The sequence below is a fragment of the Protopterus annectens genome, chromosome 8.part0 (genome assembly GCF_019279795.1).
Source record: "Protopterus annectens isolate FY-2018-M chromosome 8.part0, PAN1.0, whole genome shotgun sequence".
Taxonomy (NCBI): domain Eukaryota; kingdom Metazoa; phylum Chordata; order Ceratodontiformes; family Protopteridae; genus Protopterus; species Protopterus annectens.
Genome location: NC_056741.1, coordinates 167,544,193 through 167,570,551, shown reverse-complemented (window position 1 = coordinate 167,570,551; position 26,359 = coordinate 167,544,193).

Below are 26,359 nucleotides of genomic sequence, written 5' to 3'. Positions count from 1 at the left end.
CTGTGTAAATGTGTGATTGGGCCTTGATGAAGTATTTCTTACAAAGCCATAGATAAAGAAAAGATATCCTTCCAGGAAAAGCTATTATGACGTATGCCTTTGCAACATGAGCACTATGGTGTGTAACTAACACATTTTTACAGCCAGAACTAAACATGCCTGAAATGATAAATTCAGAGGCATCACATTGTCTGTAGAAGATTTGTGTATCGATGTTTTGTTCAGCTTCAGAAAGATAAATTACCATAGCAACATCAACAAATACCCAGTTTCACTACAGAATGCCACAGCCCTGCAAGGTTGCTAACCTTGCAGACAATTTCTTGACCAGTTTAAGCTGTAATGAAATGCGCACATCAATATTTAGCTATATGTTCTTTTCTCTTGCCATTGGTTCTAGAGTATGGCAATTCTTCAATTCATTCTGCATGCTATTCAGGATGGCCTAAGCCACGGTGGTGCAGCGGTAGCATTGTTGCCTCACAGCAAGAGGTTCTTCCATTCGATTCTCGGCTGGAGCACCTTCTGTGTGGAGTCTGCATGTTCTCCCCGTGGTTGAGTGGCGTTCGAAAGACATGTGTAGAATGGGCATGCCTTCACTGAAGGTTGGGCATCAAGCTGGCACCTTTGCACCTGTAAAAAATCTACTGCCAATCATTAGTGGACTGGAGTTCCACTGTGGCACCCCCTAACCGGGAAAAGCTGAAAGAAGAACAAAACATTCAGGATGGCCTAAAGCATTGCAATTTGCAGTAATGAAATCCTACTCAGTATAACACAGTGACCCAACTTCTGCACAGCCCCCACCTTCACCCCAGCTTGGTTGTTATTTTAGTCTATTCAGCCTTTGCTGAACTTTAAAAAACTTCTGGAAATCGCCAAAATCATTATGAATATGTTATATATAGTATTCCAACATAATTTAATAACTTTCATGGTTCATGTTGAATTTTTCCTGTAAATAAGCAGTTACATTTTATGAAGCTATTAACACAGAGTACTTACTGCCACCATATGAATGAACTCCAATGCATAACAAATGCATCAGATAAACATTTCATAAACATTTCGGGTTTTGGCACATACATATGAACCTATGAACCTAAATGGCTCTAACAAAACCTTTTCTACAATAGACATGACATATTACCACATTTTTACTGCCTAATGCATTAAACCTGGTTTCTGATACATACGTTTATGTACATAGAGTACACAGAAATACACACACACACACACACACATATATATATATATATATATATATATATATATATATATATATATATATATATATATATATATATATATATATATATATATATATATATATATATATATATATATATATGGGTCTACTTTACATGATCGACTTTTCACAAAGTCAAAATTCATATGGCCGTGACCATATGATCGACTTTTGAAAAGCTGAACATGTAAAGTAAACACAAAAACACAACCAACACTTACCTAGATGTTGTTAACAGGGAGGCTATGCCCCCCTGCACCCCCCATGGGGGAGCCCACCCCCCCGTTACTTAAAAATACCAACTCTGAGATCGCACTACAGTGCAGAAGAGGGAAATTTCCCCATTCCACACTGTACGGAGATGGTGGTTCCTCATGGTCGTCTTTTCAAAAGTCAATCATATGGTCTCGGCCATATGAATTCCAACTTTGTGAAAAGTCGATCATGTGAAGGGGACCCATATATATATATATATATATATATATATATATATATATATATATATATATAGGTTCACTTCAATTCACTGAACTTTCAATTCACTGACTTTCATTTCACTGACACCATTTCACTGAAATTCATTTCACTGAAACTTCATTTCACTGAAAGTTCATTTCACTGACAACTATTATTAGCAATAAAATGGAATATTCCCCCTTCCCCACTGTAGTGCGACCCTGGAGTTAGAATATATAGTTAGGGGGTGTGGGGGACAGAGCCCCCATCGGGGGTGGGCAGCCCCATTTCATATGATATGCTTACTTTGATATAATATTGCTTAGTAAAAGAAGTAAGTGGGGCTGCCACACCCCTAACTATATATTTTAACTCCAGGGTCGCACTACAGTGGGGAAGGGGCATATTCCATTTACTTTGTAATAATACTTGTCAGTGAAATGAACTTTCAGTGAAACGAAGTTTCAGTGAAATGAATTTCAGTGAAATGGTATCAGTGAAATGAAAGTCAGTGAATTGAAAGTTCAGTGAATTGAAGTGAACCCATATATATATATATATATATATATATATATATATATATATATATATATATATATATACACATACACCACACACCAAGGGAAGTATTTCTAAACAAACGTCATAACAAATTAGCTAGGTGAAAGAAACACACAGGACGTATATTTGAGCGCTTTCATTCTTTAATTGTAAGAACTTTCTCAGAAATGAGAGAACTGAAAATTACACTTCAGTAAATACAGTAAAAACTGCCAATCACACTTAAAACATGAAATCAAACATCCATCAAGGAATGCAACCCAGTAAGAAAACCTTATTTGCTTTCAAAAAGCTAATAAAAATAATTTCTTCCATTTCGATCGTCACATCTTTCATCAACAGACAGGGGTTGCTGTGGGGGCTGAAATGGCACCAGCATATACCAATTTGGTCTTAAGCGCGTGGGAGGTGTATACTTTCTCCCTTTTTCCAGGATTTCAGCACATTTGTTTTTACCGCTGCTATATTCATGAGTTATTTTTTGTTTGGAGTGGCACTTTGTCTCAGCTGGACTCTTTTTTTGACTGATTTATCTGGCAGCATCAGTTTCCTATCATTCACAGTTTCTGGTATGGAGCACAGAGTTCAGTTTCTGGACATTGATATTCAGCTTGACTCAATTATCGAGTCTTTCAGCTCTAACACTTTTGCAAAAAGACCTGCCGTAATAACTATCTGGACTACACTAGCCAGCAGCCACATTATTGAAAGTTAATGTGGTCAGAGGGCAGTTCATCAGGCTTTCTTGGTTAATCAGTGAGGACTCCAACTTCTTGGATGAATGTGCTTTTTTGACTGCTTTTTAAGGATAGAAACTATCCTCCAGGATTGTTGGCTCATATTAGCAAAGAAGTTTGCCTGGGTAGGTTTACCAAATTCCGCCCAATACTTAAGTCTGGTCTGCATGTCAACACTGACAATTCCACGGGTATAAACCACACACTGAGCTTCCCTCCCCCCATTTGCAGAGACATGCATGGTATTAAACAAATACTGCACATGGAAAATTATCACCAGTAATAAAGAGCTCTCTAATATTGTGGGTTCCCAGCCCACTTTTTGTTATAAAAAAAAAAAAAAAAAAAAAACTTTCGGGGACCCTCCATTTTTGCAGTATTCAATTCTTTACAATTTTCCCAACTAGTAGGTTGCTTTTCATGTGGTGATTGTGTGGCTTGCCCCTACATTCTCCAAGGTAATCAATACACATTCAAGTATAACGATATTTCTGTGACGTGAAAAACAGATTTAATTGTAACAGTACTTAAATGGTTTATGTTGGCATTTGTGACACTTGTTTGTCGTTTTACATTGGCAAACCTATAAGGAGATTGGAGGAGCAGATAAAACAACATAATGCAGCTATTAGGCACTCAGATTTGTACAATGCACTGGGAAAACATAGTGTGTGTTGCGACAATTTTGTAGCATTTCATTTTTTTTTTGTTTTGGACCAAGTACCGCCATTTTGTGGTGATTATAATACTCTTCTTGAGGTAATTGAACTTAAGTGGCAGTTGGTCTTAGATGCAGAGTTTCTGCCTGGCTTAAATGAAACCCTTGATATTAAATGTGCCTTGATAAAAAACATAACTGACAAACTAATAACTCAAAAACAAATAACAAGCCAGCTGAGAAAGGTACAAGAGCTATATGAAAAGCTGTAAAACTTCAACAGTTTATTAATCAAACATTGATTAGTGCTTTTGTCCCTTAAAATGAGACTTCCTCAGATAATTACCACTTCCATCCAATATTTAAAATCCTCTCCTTTAAGTCATATGACCTATCCTTCCATTAAAGGTACAGCAGAAAATCAATCCATTCGCTATCCCCAATTAAAAGTTTATTCTTTCAACCTAAATAGACAAGTAAAAATAACATACTATATAAATATATAAAAAAATCTTTTAATCAAACCATGCCTTTATAAAATAGTATATCATCTGAGAAGTGCATTCAACCTTAAAACACAGTTGACAGTACAATACTCATTAGAACCTGGCCAAACATTTGCATTCAAAAGTAGCTGCCACACTAATTCCTTTCATTCCAAAAGCAATATTACTGGACCTCCCCTTAATTCTTGTTCAATACTATCAATGGCCATATATTTATAAAAATGTCCTTCATTATCTGCTACATGTTTTGCTAAGACATTATTCATCTTATTTTTCTTAATACTGTACTGTTATTCATAAATATGATCGTTAAAGTGCTGATCAGTCTTGCCCACATAGAAACGTGTAACATTGACAAAAGGCCAAATAAATTATATTACGTGACTCACAATTATATGTCCCTCAAATACAAAATGTCTTCCTCCTGATATCAAAAGTCACCCACACTTTAACCAATTTACAAATCAAACAAAAGCCATATTTTTTTCATAAGAGGGGTTTTATTCTTAATATCCATATTTCCCAATAGGTCCTTAACATTCCTACCTCTCTGAAATACTATTTTGGGTTCCACCACCACTTTATTTTTAATAAACTGGTCTTCCTCAAATAAAACCCAATTTTTATACAAAATCCAACAAATCATTTTTTCATCAACACTAAATGTGGTAATAAAGTTCACAGAAAATCTCTGACTATATTATCCCATTCTCTATTTATATCCTCCACCTCCATTAAGGGTACCTCATTAAGAATGGGTTTACACTTACCCCTTATTCTTTTTTTCTTCACTTCAAAGACCAATTCTTGTAATAAACTAATAAGATTCCCTCTCTTCAAAAACATTCCAACAAGTATATTACACTCTTACAAAAAGACAAACTTGTGAAAGGTTCCAAACTGTGCTGATAAACTAAAATAAACTGCTGGCTTGTAGTTCATCCACAAAACAATTTATTGAAATGACCAAAATAAGGTGAGTGCTTTCGTCTTACTCTATTAAGTACGACTTCTTCAGACAATGAGACAATTAATTAGCTAACCTATATATATCTATCTATATATATATATATATATATATATATATATATATAGATATATATATATATATATATATATGTGTGTGTGTGTGTGTGTGTAATAAACCATCACAAGATGTTAAAACAAACAAATTAGCTCCTAAAAGGTATACTGACCCTATTAAAATACATTATAAAAGCTTGTTAAGTACTCATTGAAGGAAGTGGATTTGGCTGAAACAGGTAATTGCATAAATAAATATATAAACAAATAAATATGTTGGATACACATCATAAATAGTGTCATTATATGTCAATAAGTGTAAATGTAATTGTAGTTTCTATGAAACATATTGTGAATATAATAAAGTATTAACTTATTAAAATATTTAATAGGTTATGACATCTCTTAACATAATGCAAGCTTATTCATCTCTGGACTCTCTTTAATTTTAATATACAAGCTAGTGAGCTCTTATCATTTAAGCCTGGTGAATTATAGGCATTTAGTCTAATTTGTCATGCGTTCACAAAATTCCAATAATAGGCCCATTGGACCCCCCACCTGGGGTTTTGCTGTACTTGATCTATAATTTTAAAAGTAAAACTATGATGGGGTGTTCATGTATATGCTTCGCTAAAGCATTTTTCATTTTTACTTTCCTGTTACTGTACAGATGTTCATATATCCTATCCTTGAATTTACGATCCGTTTTTACCTATGTAAAAATAAGGACAGAGTCTACAGGTTGCCAGGTACACCACTCCCATAGATAAACAGTTGAATCTGTTTTTAATAATGAACTTTCTCCCCCTGATAATGAAGGTCCTACCTACTCCTATATGTTTACAGTATGCACAACTATCACATTTGTACATACCTGTAATTCTAGTTACAGAGGTAGAAGAATTCTCTAGTAAATGTTTAAGGTTAGGACCCCTTCTGTAGGTGACCCTGGGGAACAGCTCAATAATGGACATCAAATCTTTGTCTGACCTTAACAAATCCCAGTTTTTACAGAGTATTTGTCTTATACTTGAAGCATTCAAGCGAAAAGTTGTAATGAATGTCAGTCTAGATGAACTTTCTCTAATGACAAGTTTAGAAGTAGTGTCCTGTACTATTACATCACTCCTATTCAATCTGATGTTAAAATAGGTCTATATTGTCGCCTCACAGTAAGACTCTGTCCGGTTCAATTCTCAGAAATGAAAAACGTTGGCAGCACCAAACAGTAGAGGCAGACCACTGCTTTACAGTCCACAGCGTTTATTCACAGAAATATCCACCAGTTAAAACCCAGTAAAAGTAAAACACTCCAAGCGTTTTTCGTCCAGATAGATATCCGAACTTCTTCAGACAAAATGAAAGTAGGTGTTCCATAGTTGATAAATTAAAACTATTTGATACTAAACTGTTTAAAATTAAGAAACTCCAGTTGTAATTAAATTATTTCAACAGATGTATCAAAGAAAAAATGGTCCCTAAGGGACTAAGACATTATTCATACCCAACGGTCTCGAACATGGGTCAGATTTTTATAATGATTTGATTGTTTTATACAATAACCATGGCTTAGAGATTTTACAATGTATGGTTAAACACTATCAAGTATCTTTGAATAACTTAACTAGAGAAACCATTGACATTGAACAGGAAATTAAGGAAGACTTAGATTACAACAGATACGAGTTTGAATACAACAGAACATTGTCAAGTATTGCCCAGCAAATGACGAAATTAAAGGCAACAAAATTGAGGAAATTGGAAAGGGATTTGAAGCCATATAGGGATGGACTGGCATTTCCTAAACCACCGAGTTCACATAACTCTTCCCGTAACTGCAGGGTGAATGTAAACCAGATAAATGGAAAAGACCAGGGAAGAGTATTACATAATAGGAACACCTCTGAAGGACATGTGACGAACCTTCAAAACACGGATTTTATTAATGAAAGTTTGGATGCTGAACACTTTGGGGAGGAAATGTGTGAACCTAGTCCAAATCAATCATACCCCCCGGAAGATAACCAATGGCAAACCCAAGGGCCCCAAAAAAACTACAGAGGGGGGATGGGGGGCAATTGGAAAACGAACTCACAACAGGGATTCAAGAGAAAGTACAACACTCGCAGCAACAACAAACATCAGGGTTGACATTATGTGAGACTGTGACCAATAAAGAAGGGGACTTTAAAATTTATAATTATACTGAGTGTTGTATTGACAAGAGCCTGGTTGAACTGATTGCAAAAGGTCTCACTTTTGTGCCATCCAAGAAATGTGATATTGCCGAACTTTTAATAGACTTTAAATTGCTTATTCGTAAGTTAAACCTGAGTATTTTGTTTGGTAATACCACCTACAACGAGAATGAACTGAGGGTAACAAGTACTTTCAATCCACCACAAAATGTGATGTTAAACATGTTTGAACAATTATGTGAAAATGAATTTAGAGAGGTAATAAAAAATTCTACGAAAAGGAGGTATAAGAACAACATTTTAGATGAGGAAAAAGATTTATTAACACTACTTAGGAGTCTCCCACTCAGGTTTATGAAACTAGATAAGGGAGGGGGACTTGTGGTAGTGCATAATGAGGATTATTCTAACATTATGTTAACATTACTGGAAAAATATACCTACGAATTGGTTAGTAGGAACCAGTTAAACCAGGCTTATAATAATATTAGGATGTTTATTAGTGACCTATTTACGGATGGGTTAATAAACATGAATCAAAACCATTACTTAACAATGTTGGCCCCAAGGATCCCAAAACTTTTTGGGATTCCCAAGCTTCATAAAGATCTGCTAAACCCCCCTTTTAGAGCGCTAGTGGATGCAAGGCAATCGATTACCTACCCATGTGCCAAATTGGTGGATTCTATATTAAAAAATTATGTAAAAAAGGAAAAACAAATCCTTAAAGATTCATGGTCTTTTCTGGAAGGAATGCAGACTACTGTGTTTGATAGTACACTGAATTTTTTAACTGTCGATGTCTGCGATTTATATTTCTGTATCCCACAAAATGTGGGTACACAATGGGTAGTGGACTTTATAAGATCAAAAGGGGCAACTAGTAATGAGTGCAATTTAGTGGAACAACTATTAGATATTATTTTGAAAAATAATTTTGTTTCCTTTGAAAATAGATTATTTTTACAAAAAATTGGTGTAGCAATGGGTTCACCAGTAGGCGTGAGTTTTGCAAACTTGGTAATGGCCTACTGGGAAACAAGTTATATTTTGAATAGTCAATGGGATATAAACATAGTTACATATAAAAGATTTTTGGATGATATATTCATTATTTTCAGAGGACAGGAAGAGCAAGCGGATAAACTGGTTGACTACTTTAACTCAACAACTACCTTTCTAAAATTCACAAAAAATTTTCAAGAATCATCTATCAGTTTTTTAGATGTTGAATTAAGCAAGAACATGGGGAGATACACAGCAAAGATTTACAGAAAAAGTACATATTCGAATACATTCCTTCATTTCACAAGTTCACATCCCCGCCACCAAAAGAAATCCATGGTTAAAGGCCAACTGGTCAGGGCGGCGAGGATGATTACATTGGAAGGGGAATTTAACAAGGAATGTGAATTGTTATATAATATGTTTCCTAGTAGGGGTTATCCTGTATCGTTCTTAGATGGAATTTTTCAAGAAGTAATTACTAAAAGAAAAAATGGGACATACAAGGCAATTTTGAATATAGATCTGGGAAGGACTTTTACAGATTATGTAAATGACTTGGGTACTAGTGTAACAGGTACAAGTACAGATATTGTAGCCGATGTGGGTCAAGTTATTGACAACAGTGATAACATTGAAAGGAATTTTACTGTTGCATTTACATTTACCTTTTGTCCAGAAGCATTAGACATATGTAGAATAGTGAGAAAATACTGGCACTGTTTAGCACTTGACAAAGATCTTTCTAGGATTTTGAATTATGGCCCTATTGTAATATTTAGAAGGGGAACAAACATGAAAAAATTACTTGAAACAAAAATCAAAGTGAAGAAAAGTAAAGGAGGCACGCAGAAATGTGGTGCATGTAAGTATTGTACTTACATAAAAACATCAAACACGTTCACTATCAGGAAAGAGAGTTACTTTATTAGGGAAATATATAATTGTAACACTAGAGCAATTGTATATCTGGCTCAGTGTACACAGTGCCCATACATTTTACATAGGCAAAATGGATAGATGCTTGAGGGATAGAATTTACGAACACGTGTATGCAATATCGAAGAGTAAAAGTGAAAATGCCCTAGCAAAACATTGTGCACAACACCCAGGTCATTTATTTAAATTCATGGTTATTAGTCAAATCAAAAATCGATTATTAGATAAAAATCTTGTGAATGATAATTTGTTAAAACTAGAGTTGGAAAAAAACGAATTGAGCTGGCAACTACGGCTAGCAGCATGTAGGGAGCCAGGATTGAATGAGTTATGTTCGATAGCATGTGTTTTAAGAATTAGAAGTTTATTAAGATAAACTGTTACCTCATCTGACATAAGAGGTTATTATAGTGAGACATATCACTATAGGTTTCATTTATTTTAGGATTGAGGAGGTATTAACATGTATCAAAAATTTTTTCAATCATTCAAATATATGGAGGATTCATGAAATGAGTATTACATGGAGATTTTATGAATGGGGAAATTTTAAATGTTTATCTTTTAATGGGGGACTACTTTTGTACTTTTATATACATAATGTATAGTGAACACCTAGTTTGTTGTTTGTAATTGTCAGTTGAAAGGTAGAGATATTCATAGTATGTGTAGGGCGTTTAATTAATAGCTAAGAATATTTAATAAAATGTTTTTTATTTAAATTAGTATTATAATTATAAAATATGTTTAAGCATTAAACAGGAATTTTAGTGTATGTATCTTTAACCAGTCTGAGGGTTAGAATGCTCATAATTAATGCAGCGCACCTGTGCTTAACCTATTTAAATGTGTGCATTACCTGTGCTAGTGTTTTGTCTGAAGAAGTTCGGATATCTATCTGGACGAAAAACGCTTGGAGTGTTTTACATTTACTGGTTTTTAACTGGTGGATATCTCTGTGAATAAACGCTGTGGACTGTAAAGCAGTGGTCTGCCTCTACTGTTTGGTGCTGCCAACGTTTTTTGTTTCTTGGAAGTTTGGCGTTGCCTTTTGTGGTTACCGGTTCAATTCTCAGCTAGAACGTCTTCTGCGTGGAGACATGCATGAATGGGCGTACCTTCATTGAAGGCTGTGCATCAGGGCTGGCAACTTGGCACATAAAAATCAACTGCCAATCATTAGTGGACAGGAGTTCCGCTGTGGCAACCCCTAACCGGGAAAAGCCGAAAGACACATACATTCACCAATAGCTCTTTTGTGTTGAACCTCAAAAATTAATTCATCAAGTAAATGCACAGGATAACCACTCTTCAAAAACATGTCATATAATACTTGGCATTCAAGCTTAAATTCATTTTCTTCAGAGACCATCTGTGCTGCTCTGACCACAGTTGTCCCTTTACAACAGATCTTTTCTGTTGCAAAGGGTGACAACTGATGAAATGCAGAAACAAATTTGAATATGTTGGCTTCCTATGAATTTGAGCCTTAAATGGTCCATAATTTTTGTATCTATATAATTCCACATCTAAATAGGTTATACTATTATGGCCCAGACTATAAGTAAATTTCAGAAAACATGTTGATTCATTTAAATAAGAAACAAACTTCGGAATGTCATCCAAACAACCATTAAACATAATAAATACATCATCCAAAAATCTCGTATAATAATGAATGTTATTCCTATATAGATTATTACTGAAGATGTGACAGAGCTCCCATTGTGCCATCACTAAATTAGCAAAACTCGCACCACAAGGGGTGCCCATAGCCACTCCTAATCTCCGTAAATAATAACTGCCATTAAACATAAAATAGTTGTTAGTAAGTATTAAATCCAACAGCTCCTGTAACAGATAAATTTCGCTTTCGGTAGCCCCTTTTCTACAAATTAAGTTGGTCACTCATTCTATACCAATATCTATAGGTATTACCATATATAGATCCTTGACATCTATTGTCAAAAATATGATGTTATCCCCATATACCAGATCGTTGATACTATTTAGGAATGACCATGAATCCCTACAGATGTATTCTATCTGTTTCACATATTTCTTCAGTTTCATGTCCACAAATTTGGCTAAGGGATAAGTTATGGAGTTTCTACCATTAACTATTGGCCAGAGTGGTGGATCCAATATATCCTTATGAATTTTCGGTATCCCAAAAATCAGCGGAGTAAGGGGGGGGCATATATTACACTCGTCATTAAAATGTTCTTCCTGGGAAATCATCCTTGCTGTTCTAACAAACTGGCCCTTCTCAACAGATTTATTTCTGGTGAAAAGGATGTGTACTCAAAAAAATGAAGAAAATTATTAGAATAATAATTTATCTGTGTCTTTACTATAAATACGCTAGTTTTTTGTTACGCTGAAATGCTAGATTATACTCTTATACTATGTGAAAATTTGCTTGTCTGAATATATGGAGCCTTCCTTGTGATATTATACTCTGACATATATTTCATTTCTCCTGTTGAACTGTGTCTTTACTATAATTATACTGTTTATTTTTTCATCTGATATGCTAGATTGTACTCTTATATTATGTAAATCTTATATGACTGAATATATGGGGTTATTCTCCCTGGGCCTCCACTGAACATGGGCATATACCCAGTCGGACTTTCCTGGTCAACAAATGTAAAATAAATAAATAAATACGTCTTCTACCTAAAAATTTAGAAATATATCTTGTCGTTTCCTATCCTTCATCAACCATACATCCAGATATGCTACCCTATCTGTTATAATCTCACAAATAAATGATAGGAAGTTTGTTGAATTATTTATATAATTCGTAAATTTATTTATATTCTCCTTCTTATCCCTCCATAAACTAAACACATCATCCAAACACACTGTATAAAAAGATATTTTCTCAAGTATGGGACTATTACAAAAATAAACTTCGTCTCCCATTGGGCCATTACAATATTAGCAAAGGTAGCTCCCACTGGAGAAGCCATAGCAGCTCATGTCTTATGCAAATAAAACTGGCCCTCAAAAAGCAAGTAGTTGTTCCCAAGCACAAATTCCAACAATTCTTCATAAAGATTTATATCACCCAGTTTAAATCCTTTCAACCATAAAAAACAGTCACCCACTGTATCTCTAATTCCTGGGGGATGACCACATATAAGTCTTTAACGTCAATGGCCAAATGTACTTCCTCTTCTTTAAACTCTAATTTATTAATAGTACTGAAAAAAGACCAAGAACATTTACAAATTTGCTCCTCCCCCTTAAGCGCTTCTTCAGCTTAATGTCCAAAAATTTCATATAAGCATATGTAATTGATCACCTCCTATCCACTATGGGCCTTAGGGATGGGTTATTTAAATTGTTATGTATTTTGGGGTTACCCAAAATCACTGGAGTCAAAGGTGCAATCATGCTCAAATAATTATACAAATCTATATCAATCTTCCTTTCAATTAACATATCCTGCAGCTGCATATATATTCTTCTACATGCACAGCTGACCTAGTTTCTAATTACCAATTCATATGTATCAGTCCCTAGAATCTTTAGCATCCTATTATTATAATCATGCATGTCCATTATAACTAACCCACCCCTTTATCCGGTTTCATAATTCTTATTTTCTGTTGTTTAATATACTCCAAATTTAAATGATTGTTATTATTCAAGTTGTCTTTAACAAAATTAGATCTAGCAGCTAAATGTCTAAAATCTGATTCACATACCTTTTCAAATAATAGAAGAGCTGATGCAGGAGTGGGTTAAATGTGCTCTTAACTCTCAAGTATTTCACTTCCTTCCCAGCTTATTCAAAAAACATTTGGAAATGTAATTTCCTTAAAAAAAGCTTTAAGTCCCAGTTAGATTTATTGTCTTGTTAGGGACAACAGTTAGCCCCTTACTTAATATTTCTGCAAATTCCGTATCAATTAAACTGTTGGAAAAATGATATATCTTGAAATCCTTACCATGGTTCATAACCACCTCGACAGTCCAATGAATATTCATTTTCAAGTTCATGAGGATTGGTTCAACAGTCAATAGAGTCAATGCCTCCTCCAGTTGCTGTTGTTGCCTCGCAACTGTTTGTTCAAATGATAGTTGTTGTGATTCCATTGGTCCCTCTGATTCCTCCTGGTGGAAGGCATGTAAAAATCCTGTGCCACAATTGGTTGTTATAACCCCTACCTTGATTATTCCTATTCTTCTCCTTTAATCTATCGGGTTTTCTCAAATGCTGAGGTTTGACATTATTAGGAATGGAAATATCATCCAGCCGATCTGTTGATGGTTCACTTTGTCCTTCAATTAAACGTTCATTATTATTCACACCAACCTGTAAATTATTCTCCAACTGTCCATATTTGAAACCCCATTCTTGTGATGGGGGTGGACGAGGATAGGCTGTACCCTTAGCATAATTGGCTCTATCCCTTTCCATTTTTTAAATTTCTTAGCTCTCAAATTCTGTATAGGCTGGTCTATACTGGTGAAAATTCGATGATACTCAAACTTATATCTCATAAACAGGGTGTCTTGTTTAATCACATTATCCAGCTTAGTGAGCTCACTTGTTAAGCTATCAATTTGCTTCATATTATATTTAATCAGCAGCTCTAGAAATTCCCAAATCTGTTTATCAAATAGTTGCAACAATTCAATATGTAAAGGTTAATCTGGAACCAGGCCAGTAGGGTAATGCCATATGCATAACCCTTTAGGAATCTGTTTCTTCTGTATACAATCAATAAAATAATAGTTCTCAAGCTGCAATTTTTTTAGTCTTCATTAACTGATAATCAAATTTATTAAGCTTATCATGAAGGGTCCTTTCTTGCATGTGAACCCAGTGTTCTCAATACTAAAATCAAGATTTCTATTCAGCCATTCATTCAAGGTAGGAAGGTCTTTCAGTCCCAAATGGTCAGCACCAGGCAAATGAACAATAGGTGGCCCATTAGTTGCAGGAGGGAAATTTGCAGTTATCAAAGACACTCCCATTTGTGATGGTTGTTTCACTGTCCCTTGAGAGTTAAACAAATTTGAATGAAAATTCCCAGTATTAACAGCATTATTATTTGATATTCCTAAAGTCCGATCCATGCTACAAGTCTGTGCCAAGTCGTCAACCCTCTGTGTTAACTGCTGCACCAAAAGAGTGAGGTTTCTAACCGCTTCTCCAAGATTCGCATTAATACCTCAGCCACCATAAGACAAACAAAGCTGCTAGATAAAAAACATAACCAATAAACTAATAACTCAACAACAAATAGCAAGCCAAGAAAGGTACAAGATCTATATGAAAACACGTAAAATTTTGACAGTTTATTAATTAAACATTGATAAGCACTTTCATTCCTAAAAATGAGACTTCCTCAGATAAACTAAAACCACTTCCATCCAATATTTAAAATCCCCTCCTTTAAGTCATATGACCCGTACTATCCTTTCGTTAAAGGTACAGGAACAAAACAATCCATTTACTATCCCCACATAAAAAACATATTCTTCCAACATAAATAAATAACTAAAAATAGCATATAAAAAAAAAAATATATATATATATATATATATATATATATATATATATATATATATATATATATATATATATATACCCGCGGTAGTGGTGCTGTGGTAGAGTTGTCTTCTCACAGCAAGACGTTGTCGCATTCGATTCTCAGCTAGAGCGTCTTCTGTGTGGAGGCATGCGTGAATGGGGGTGCCTTTGTTGAAGGTTGTGCATCAGGGCTGGTAACTCGGCACGTAAAAATCCACTACCAAACATTAGCAGACCGGAGTTCCGCTGTGGCGACCCCTAACCAGGCTAAGCCAAAAGAAACAACATGTATATATATATATATATATATACAAATCTTTTAATCAAACCACGTCTTTATAAAATAATATATCATCTGAAAAGTGCATTCAACCTTAAAACGTAGTTGACAGTATAATACTCCTTCAAACCTGGCCAGACATTTGCATTCAAAAGTAGCCACCACACTAATTATTTTCATTCCAAAAGCAATGTTATTGGACCGCTCCTTAATTGTTGTTCAATACTATCAATGCCCATATATTTATAAAAATGTCCCTCATTATCCTATACATGTTCTGCTAAGACATTATTCATCTTATTTTTCTTACTAATGTACTGGTGTTCATAAATACAGTCCTTAAAGTGCCGATCAGTCTTGCCCACATAGAATCATGCAAAAATGTAAACAAGATAAAAATAGCCTTTAGAGCTGGTTTTAAAAATAGCAACAGCAGCTAAAAGCTGGTCTCTGTACCAAAAATTAAAATGTAGTAACAGGTCTGGCAATCATGGATAAAAGCATAAAACTTTAATAAACTTCTAATAAAAACAATAAATATAACAAAGATAAGCCCTTTCACACCAAGTGCTCCATCAGATCTAAAATGTACTCTAAAATCAGTCTATTTAAAGCAAGAGCAACAAATCAGAAAATAAAATCAATTGAGCAGTGTTACAATTAGTAATGTAATCTCCTAGCATTTAGAGCTGGTTTTAAAGGCATATTCCCATTCAAACCTGTGAATTTAGCTTGTAATTCAGCAATCCATTTCAACTCAGCCAACTCGGTTGCATTCTTAAGGTCCCCTCTCCTAATATTGAGTTGAACAACCTGTAAGGCCATAAAAATAAAGGAATGCCTTGTATTCTCAGCAATGTTTGTATAAAGCACTGGATGAATTTTTTAACCTAATATCACACATATGTTGTAAAATACGTTCCTTAAATAGCCTATTGGTTTTACCTACATAGAAAGATACACATAATTTACAACTTGCCAAATAAATTAAATTCTTAGTGCTACAGTCAGCGTACATCCTACACCTATAGCTAACACCAAATATGAGATGTTGAAATAAATTTGACTTGTTAATAAACATACATGCTTTGCAATTGCAACATGAAAAAGTGCCAAATATACCTAAAATATTTTTCGGCTCCTTTTTCGGCCCATAACAAAGTTGCCTCCTTAGTGAGTAATTGTTCCTGAAGGCAAAAGAAGAAGTTATGTCTTACCATAACATTCCATCTGTGTTGTCGATCTTCACTAATCCTTGACTGTGGGCTCTGTTCCAAGCTTCGGAACCGACTTGGCCATTTACTTCAGCTCGTGCCTTCCAAACTCTCAAGCTAGGCTCTACCCATAATGCTCCTCTCTCAATTATCCCAGATCGAGTTTGCCTACATTAGTGGCAGAGAAATAGTGGACAAGAAGAAGAGACCAGATATGTGTCCCAAATATGAAGCCAATCTCCGGAAAATTTGATCCCCTAAGAGTCTCAGGTTGGGGGAAGATGGGGGGGTGTCAAGGATTAGTGAAGAGCGACAACACAGATAGAACGTTATGGTAAGACATAATGTCTTAATCTAATGTTGTCAATCTTCACATAATACTTGACTGTGGGACAGAGTCTCTAGCTACTTGAATCATGGGAGGCCTCACGGAAGAATATTCCTGAGCACCATCGAACCGAATGATGCATGCTCCCAAGAGACCTGATCCAATTTTATTTATTTATTTAACATTTGTTAACCGGGTTGGTCCAACTGGGCCAGGAGCCCATTTTCAGTGGATACCCGAGGAGAAAAGCTCCATTTACAAAACAATTAGGATAACATAGGTAACAAAAATAGAAAGTACCATAACCAAGTATAACTCAAAAACATATTGATACAAATATGACTCAAACATATTTAGATTACAGTAAGAGGGTTGTCTCAAAGAAATGAGTATATGAACCCCTATTTTTATATATATATATATATATATATATATATATATATATATATACACAAACAAGTTATATACAAGTGATATACAAGTGAATCAGATTTCATGCCTAGGCTTTGTAGGAAGGTGTAGGTGCTTTCAGGAGTTCAGATGGAAGAAGCACCATTGTACAAAGGGGAAATATTAGGTAGGTTCTAAGCAGAGACATGATTTAGCGTTGAGAAGATAATGTTTGAGTTCCTTTCTAAAGTGTGCAGGGAGTATGATAGAGCGTATGTGTAGAGGAAGTTTGTTCCAAGTGTGGGCTATAGAGCAGTTATATTGTAGTTTGCCTGTGTTCTTCTTTGGATGATCTACATTCAGAAGTTGTTGGTTAGAGGTGCGGAGGGTTCTATAAGGGGTATATAAGGGGTATAGGTAGATAAAAGAATAGTGAGAGCTGGATAGGATGAAGGCCTGTATAGAATGGAGTGAATAACTTGAAATTGAGAAAGTAGCAGTAGTTGAGGGAATTTGAGCCATTGTAAGGAGTTCAGGGGCAGGCAGTGTGAGTAATAAAGTTATGAGCAGAAGACCATGTGGCTGCTGCACAGATGTCATACAAAGAAGCTCCCACATGAAAAACTGCAGAAGTTGCCACAGCTCTAGATGAGTGCGCTTTCACTGGATGTGGAAGGTGAAGCCCTTTTGAGTTATATATAAATGTAATGCAATGTCTGAGCCATTTATCTAAGGTGACCTTGTGCCAAAGGAAGGTGAAGAAAAGGCAACAAATAGTTGGTCAGATTTTCAGAAATCCTTTGCTCTGTGAAGATAAAAACATAATTGTCTATGAATGTCTAATAAATGTAGACAATATTCTCCTTTATTGGAGAAATTAGGAAAAAAAGACTGGTAGTTGCAATGTTTGACTGATATTGAATTCTGAAACTACCTTTGGCAAAAAAGAATGGATGGTCTTGAGGGAGACTCTGTCTATGTGAAAAATTATGTAGAGAGGTTTACAGGATAAGGCTTGAATTTCAGATACTCTTCTTGCAGAGGTGATAGCTACTAAAAATAAAGTTTTCCAGGTCAGAAACTTTAAGTCACATGTAGCTGACAGTTCAAAAGGGGAAAGGGTAAGAGATTGTAGGTTCATAGGTTCATAGGTAGGTACTAGGCTATCAGCCCTAGGGACTATACAAGCCCAGCCAAAAAGGTACCCTGGCTTTTGCCACCCAAGAAAATTATTTTCCTGTGCCACTGTCGAGCAGAGCCACAGAAGTGATCCCCGGGGTGAATTTCCTATTTCCCATCCAATCATCAAGAGTTTTCTTGAAGAGTGCTAATGAGGATCTTTGTTTGATATAGATAGGTAGTTTATTCCAGAGTATGGGAAGTCTCTGGGACAGGAATCTATCCCTCTGGCATCTTCTGTTTATTGTGGTGACAAGGTTTGGTGTGTAGCTCAGATGGACTGGGATTTCTTTAAGGGGAGCATGTCCAACAGCTCTGAGTTTGACATAGCTTTGTATGTTAGGCAGAGATCACCTCTGAGTAGGTGATATGCGATGGAGTAAAGCTGGAGTTTTTTGATGAGACGGTCTGCATAAGGCATCTGATTGAGGCCGGTAATCCTCTTTGTGAGGTATTTCTGGGGCCTTTCCAGTTGCTGTAGATTTCTTGTGAGGTGTATACCAAAAGGGGCATTGTACTCTATAATGGGTCTAATGAGTGATGAGTAGAGGGGAATAATTACCTATTTTTTGCTGGATGAGAAACCTTTTGTGATGAGGTGTGCCACGTAGAAAGATTTCCTGACTACTGTGGTGATGTGATTATCAAAGGAGAGACTACTGTCCACCTGTGTCCCAAGGTCTCTTATCACACTTTTGGTGTTAAGTATACTACCACCTGTGTTGTAGTTCATGAGTACAGAGTTTTTCCCAAAGGGTATGACAATGCATTTTTGGCATTGAGCTTGAGGCCATAGCTTTGACACCAGGCATATATCTCAGTGAGGCCCTTTTGTAGGATGTCCACATTGTTAGGAGTTTCGATTATGGTTCCTAGTTTGCAGTCATCTGCAAACTTCGTTAGCCAAAGACCTTCTGTGTTCTCTGTGTGTAGAATCATGGGTAAGTCCCACAGAATGATGGGGGCTCTAAATGGAGGCCTTAAAATAAGGATTCCCTTCAAAAAGGTCTTCCAAAGTTTATGTGACATAAGTGAAAAACTATTGAAACCAGAATGGAAATTAGATATCACAGATAGATGAACCTTAATGGTAAAGGCTGAAGAGCCAATTTGATAAAGATCAGCTGAAAAATCTAATATTTTATGCATGAGGACTGTATAAGGAGCCAGAGAATTATTAAGAGCCCATCTAGCAAATTGTTCCCATTTACTCTGATGCAGTTTCCTAGTAGAAGGCTTATGATGGGCCACAATGACTGGGAGGACAGGAGAGGAAAGGGAAGAATACCTGGCAATCATGGGAATTACAGAAGCCATGCAGTCAGCTTGAGATGATGGACATTCAGATGAACCATTCCTTCTGGATGAGATAAGAGATCCTGAGCTGGGTCCAGAATCCAAGATTTCCAAAGTAGGTGAGTCCAAATGAAGGGAAAACAAACCTGTCGAGGCCAAAACGAAGCAATGAGGATTATTTTGTTTTCTGACCTCTTGGCTTTCTTTAGAAACTGGGATATCAGGGAGGTGGGGGAAAGGCATACAGGAGATCGGGGAGGCAATCTTGGAGAAGAGCATCTCTGGGTGACTCCCCTGAGGAGGATTAGGGCAAAGTAACTGTTGCACTTGTTGTTCAGAGGGGATACAAATAGGTCACAGCAAGGTTGACCCCAGTGGTAGAAAATCTTCTCCATCACCACAGGATTGAGAGACCGCTCATGAGGGACTAGAATAGTGCTGCTGAGCTTGTCTGCTATTACATTGGAGCTCCCTGGAATATATGTTGCTGTGAGAAAGCGGTTGGAAGAAATCGCCCATTGCCAGACTCTGAGGGCTTCTCTACAAAGTGGGTCAGATTTGGTTCCCCTTTGTTTGTTGATGTACCAGACCACTGACATGTTGTCTGACTGAATTGCCACTGTTCCCAGAGGAATGGCATCTTGGAATGCTTACAATGCCAAAGCACCGCCCTCATCTCTAGAACATTGATGTGCAAATTGGCCCCCAGTTTGGACCAAGTGTCTTGTACTGTCCTTCCCAGATAATATCCCCCTATCTGGGAATCATCCATGGTCACTATAGCTTGGGGCTGTTGAAGGATGAAAGGACGGCCCAGAAGAATCTTGTTGGAATGGAACCACCATGACAGGTCTTGTATGCATTGATTGGTGATCAAGATGTGGTGCGTCACTGGTTGATTTATTAAGGACCATTGGGAATCCAGAAGCCATTGAAGAATTCACATGTGATATCTGGCTAAGGGCACTAGAGTAACTGCTGCTGCCATCAAGCTTAGTGCTTGTAAGACTAGTCTGGCTGGAACGCTTCTGTTCTGAATAATATGGTTGACTTGTGATCTGATCTTTAAGAACATTTCTACTGGGGGTGAAGCAAGTCCTGAAACTGTATTTAGTAGAGTTCCAATAAATTCCAGCTACTGTTTAAGTTGTAGATTTGACTTTTCATAATTTATTGAGATGCCTAAGGAGGTGCATGGATGCAAAGTGTAGTCTCTCATCCATTCTAGTTGATGCCTAGTGGTAGCGGTAAGAAGCCAGCTGTTGAGATAGGGAAAAACTCGAAAACCCTGCAGTCTGAGATGAGCTGATATCACTGCCATGTATTTGGTAAACACCCTGTGGCTGTAGCGAGACCAAAGGGCAGTGCTCTGAAATGGAAATGAATGGCTCCCAGCCAGAAGCGCAGAATCTTCTGGATCATTTGTCCATTTTTAAATGATAATACACATCCTGAAGGTCTATAGAGCACATCCAATTGTCTTTTTACCATTAAAGGAAGTATCAACTGTACCGAGACCATCCAGAATTTGTTTTGATGAACTGCCTTGCTGAATTGGTTGAGATCCAAAATGGGTCTCCAGTCCCTTGGCTTTTTGGGCACTAAAAAGAATCAAGTAAAACCTACATGGATGGCTCTTTTTTGGTGCAGTTTTTGAATTTCTATGACTGCTGCTTCACTGTGACTGGGTGGAACATCCAGGAGTCTTTTTTCACTTTTGGGTTTGAGGAAAGGGATATAATATATCCTCTGGCAGTGGTATCCCACACCCATTTGGCCAAAGTTATCTGTTGCCAGGAAGACTACTGCAGGGATAATCGTCCCCTGACTGCCTCCAGAGAAAGGCAATTGGGCCTCTATTCAGGAGCGCTGGTAGGAGCTACCAGATAAAGTATCTCTGGACCCCTGGTTCTGCGGGCCACCTCTGCCTCTAGGATGGCATCTTCCATTGTTACTTTCCCCTCTGCCTAGGGGAAAGTCTTTGCCATGTAAGTCTTGGAAAAGCCCTTGGGACTTCTTGAACCATAGCCTCCCACTTCTCTGGTTCCTAGAGTAGGGCCGTTGAGGAGTGGAGAAGCATATACCTAAGGCTTTCCATCTTTCTCACATCTGGCCAATGTGTCTTTTACTTTGGGTCCAAACAGTGAGGATTTGTCAAATGGAGCATTGACAAATGAAGATTTACATGGCTCCACAAAGTCACATAAGCACATCCAGGCATGTCTCCTAATGGCTATGACTCTTGTCACCTCTTCGGCTGCGTGAGCAATTAGCCTCATGGATGAGTTTGAAATTGATTCAAGGGTGGTGAGCTGAGAGGTAACTTTGTCTTGAACCCCTTCAGCTACTGCTCCTGTGAAAGTATCTGAAAGCTCTTTGATCAGATCTCTCTGTAGCCTAGTAAAGTGTGCTACGTAATTCAAAGAACTAAGAGCGAAGATTGATGAAGCATAAATGTGCTTCCCGAATCTGTCCATAGTCCTGGACTCCTTGTTAGGAGGATGGATGGTAGGACTTTCTTTGGCAAGTTCCTTCTTTGTGGCTGCTGCTATCACCATGGCATCTACGGGGATGCCTTCAGCCCAGTGATGCTCTTCTATGGGGGCAGAAATGATCCAGTCAGGTCTCTTGGGGATCAGTTCAATGGAGTCAGGGATCTTCCATGCCCACTGCATGATCAATTTAATGCACTTGTCAGTGGGCAGAGAGATCCAAGAGGTAAATGGTTGGGCACAAAAAGCCTCCAGGTATACTGACTCCTCTGAAGAAGACTGGAGGGAAGATCAGCCACCCCTCTGCTTAAGGATTTGCAGGATGTCCCTGAAGAAAACATCATCAGTGGTGACCTGAGGCAAACTTCCCCTTCATCAAAATTGGTATCCTTAGTGAAAGACACCTCCAGGGAGTCTAAGTGCTCCCTCTTGCACATTTTCTTTGCAGGTACTTCTTCAGGGGGTATCAGAAGAGGAAACCACTAAGGTGAGTCTCTCTTGAGGCTTTTGCACCCCCTGTCTTGGGGATGAGGCTGATGGTAGCTGTGGTCAAGGGGATAGAGATGCTTGGCCCGACAGGGATGGCAAGGACTGGGAGTCCACAATAGACAAGGCCTTCTCCATGATCTGGAAGGCCAGCCCCCCCATAGAGGGTTGGGAGCCAGAACCGAAATAGACTCCTTTGTAACCATGATTTCATGCCATACCAAGGAGGTGGCACCTGAAGCAGAACCCTGGTTTGATCCAATGAGAGCCGAAGCACCAAGGGGAAAGGAAGGCTCTGAAAAAAAGAAGTCAAATCCCACCCCTCAGAACTGGCCATGAAGTCAGCCCCAGGAGACCTCCAGTTCCAAAAAAAATGGAGGAACTCAAAGCAATTCTGGTTTCTGGAAAAGAGGCTCTTACCGGAACCGAGACAGTCAGAGATGGGAAGGTCGGTGCCAGGGGATCCAATGATTTTAATAGAGTTGGAGGAGAAAGATGAGATGGTGTCGAAGTAGGACTGGTCCCAGTGCCAACTTGGCTGGGAACCAAGGAAGAAGACGGTTATCCCCTCACCATCAAGAGCTGGTCCACCAGCCTCATGATGTCTGATTCTGAGAAACTCTTAGTGGATCGAACAGACAAAGTAGAGGGAGACCTCGGTGGCCTTGACTTCACAAAAGGGTAGGTGGTCAGTCCTTAAAAGGGAGAGTACCTAGATCTTGGGATGGATATACTCTTTGTTTGCTCCAGTACCGATAAAACCTCTGGTGCTGAAGTAGTAGTCTTCTCAGAAATAGTCATGGTGGGTGCCGAGTCAGTCTTGCCTATTGGTGCCAAGGGAACTGTCAACACCATAGGTAGTTTTGTAATCTTTTTGAGTAGTTCCAAGGAAATACTCGGAACTGAGTGAGACCATTTCTTTTGTTTTGAAGAGGAGGAAGATGAGGACAAAGAACTGTCTTCTGTCTTGGACCCAGAAATGGCCTCTTCAAAATCACCTTTTAATAAACCTTTTAATATCAATTTGTTTCTCCACTCAGTTAATGTCCTGGTGGAGAAACCATGACTTAAGAAAAAGTTTTCTTGCAGATGAACTGCCCTTAAACAGTACACAGACAACACATGCCCATTTGGATTGGGCATCTTCCTGTTGCACTTCTGACATCTTTTAAATCCAGAAGTGCCTTTTGAAGATTTATCAGCCATGATACAGAAATAAAACGGCTGATATAGGCTCTCACAAGCACTCACAGACAGTCAGATATAGAAGAGAGGACCGCAAGATTTTTTTTTTTTGTATAGAAAAGGAAACACATTTCACTGAAAGTTATATATGGCCTTTTCCCCACTGTAGTGCAACCCTGAAGTTAGGATCTATAGTAAGGGGGGGTCACCCCCACCTATTTTAAATATTTTGAACTATATACATGGATACTTGCAATTCCAATAAATTACTATATATATATATATATATATATATATATATATATATATATGTGTGTGTATGCAAATTTTGTAAAATATTAAATAATGCCTTATTTATGCTATGTTATATAAAGGATTCCTATTCTTTTTGATAGGTGCTGGGGACCTTTTATAACCCCCTGAGCTACCACTACCTCAAGTGGTTAGAATCCCAATTTAACATCTCATCTGAAAGAATATACTCAGCAGTGCAACACATTCCTTATGCTGCTTTGTAGTGTTAACAATCTATCAGATGTTGGAATAGAACCCACAGCCTTCTGTACTAAATGCAATGCACTACCTATTACGCCACTGACACAAACTTAAATAAGGTGCACTACTGAAGCATTACTGAAGAAAATTATGAAATAGGGAAAAGCAAACATTGGTAAACATTATTTGGTTGAGAAAGGATAATAAAAGATAACCATTTAGGTGGAAAATATTGGAGCAAAAAGTCTGTAGAAAGGAATACAGATACGGGATGATCTACAATATGAAATGTGAAAGTGACATGAGGACAATCAGAAGAAGTGAACACCAAGTCAATCAGATATGTTTAATTGTCTGCAATAGGTGGTTGCATCCTGACTCAGCTGGGAACAATCAATGGCTAGCAGAAGTCATAACCACAAATTTGGTTTACCGTCATGTGTGCGTATTGCACACGGACGAACAGCAGTTGTCCAAAAGGCAGTTTGCAAATGCAAAACGGAAAAAAGTTTGAATGTGCAATGAACAAATGCACAGTGACATTCGCTCATTGCACATTCGACATTTTGGGGTGGATTGCACTATAGTGGGGATCGGAAAATGGTCCCTTTCCCCACTGTAGTCTGATCTCGGAGTTAGAATATTAAAGTAGGGGGTGCGGGGCACAGGGGGGGCTTTCCCCCTTGCTTTACACTTCATTAGATTTTTGTTTTACATTAATGTTCGAAAATCAGCAAATCTGCTTTTCAATTTGCTGATTTTCGAACATTTAAAACTGTCCCTGTTTTCATTTTCGTGGTTACGATTCATTCATATGAGCAATCGCACCACTCTAATTCAGCTTTGTAAAGGTAAACCGACAAATTTAGATAAACTTTCATAGGTCATACATAATCAACCTATCAATTATATGCACTTGTGTTATAGGCAGGAAATGTACTACATATCTATACATACTGAATAAGCATTTATTTTCCTAAAACCATTTGACTGATTGCAATCTTGACTACAGGGTGAAGAAAACAGATACCAGTGTAGTCCTTCATACTGGGGCAAAATTATTCATCTTAGAAGTAGTACTTCTGCTTTGCTAATGTGTTCAACTGAGCAGTATTGCACTTAACTATCTTATAAGCTTCTGAATTAGATGAATAATTCCTTTCTCAAGTTCTACAGTAGCACACATATTGTCTTTGGCATTTTGCATAGTAGTTCCCTGGTGACTTCTAGTGTGAGTGGAGACCTCTATCTTCTGCAACTCACAGAGGGGAAATTGCCTGTTGTACTGGTACAGTTAAAATTCTGGTACAGTTAACATGGACATTCTCAAAATGTGTTATTTTTTTTTCTTAATAAAATTTTTTATTGAAATCAAAACTGAAATATAGACAGTTATTAAAATTGTACAGATTTTGATACATTAGATAAAAAAAAGAATGGCATAATAAACAATAATACCATAAACTATATACAGAAATGTTCACTGCACAAGAATGAAATATTACTGTTAGGTGAATAGAAAAAGGATTTGATTTTACATTCAGGTTATTGGTTTTCTAATAGTTCAGATATACTCTTCCAATATTTATATGTTGTATTCCTTGAGGATCTAGATCTAATTGTCAACATTTTGAGTTTAGAAACATCCTTGAGAAGATCTTTAAAATTTTGAAAAGATGGACTATGTGAAGATTTCCAATTTTTTGTGACTTCTTTCCTGGCGATGGACAATATAGACCATAAGATTGAATATTTGCTGGGTTTTACACATTTTGGGATTTGAGTGTTAAATAGAATAAGTGATTTAGTAATAAAAATGTGTTCAATTTTAAGATGGACAGATGAATATTTTAAGACAAAAGTAGTAACTTCACCAAAATATGAACAGTTGAATAAATCTGAGGCATCACAAACGGACGCCACACAGTTGGTAGCATACAGCACTAATATTCGTTAGAAATTTACATCAACTTCAAACCCATTAGGTTTATAGCTGGTTGATATGTTACACATGGTCCTGGAAACATTACTTGTTGAGGAAGTTTTAATTTAATGTAATTCATTCTCCCTAATTCCTTGAATGTACTTTTTGGAATTAACTACTTTTAATTTTAACTGGTCTGTA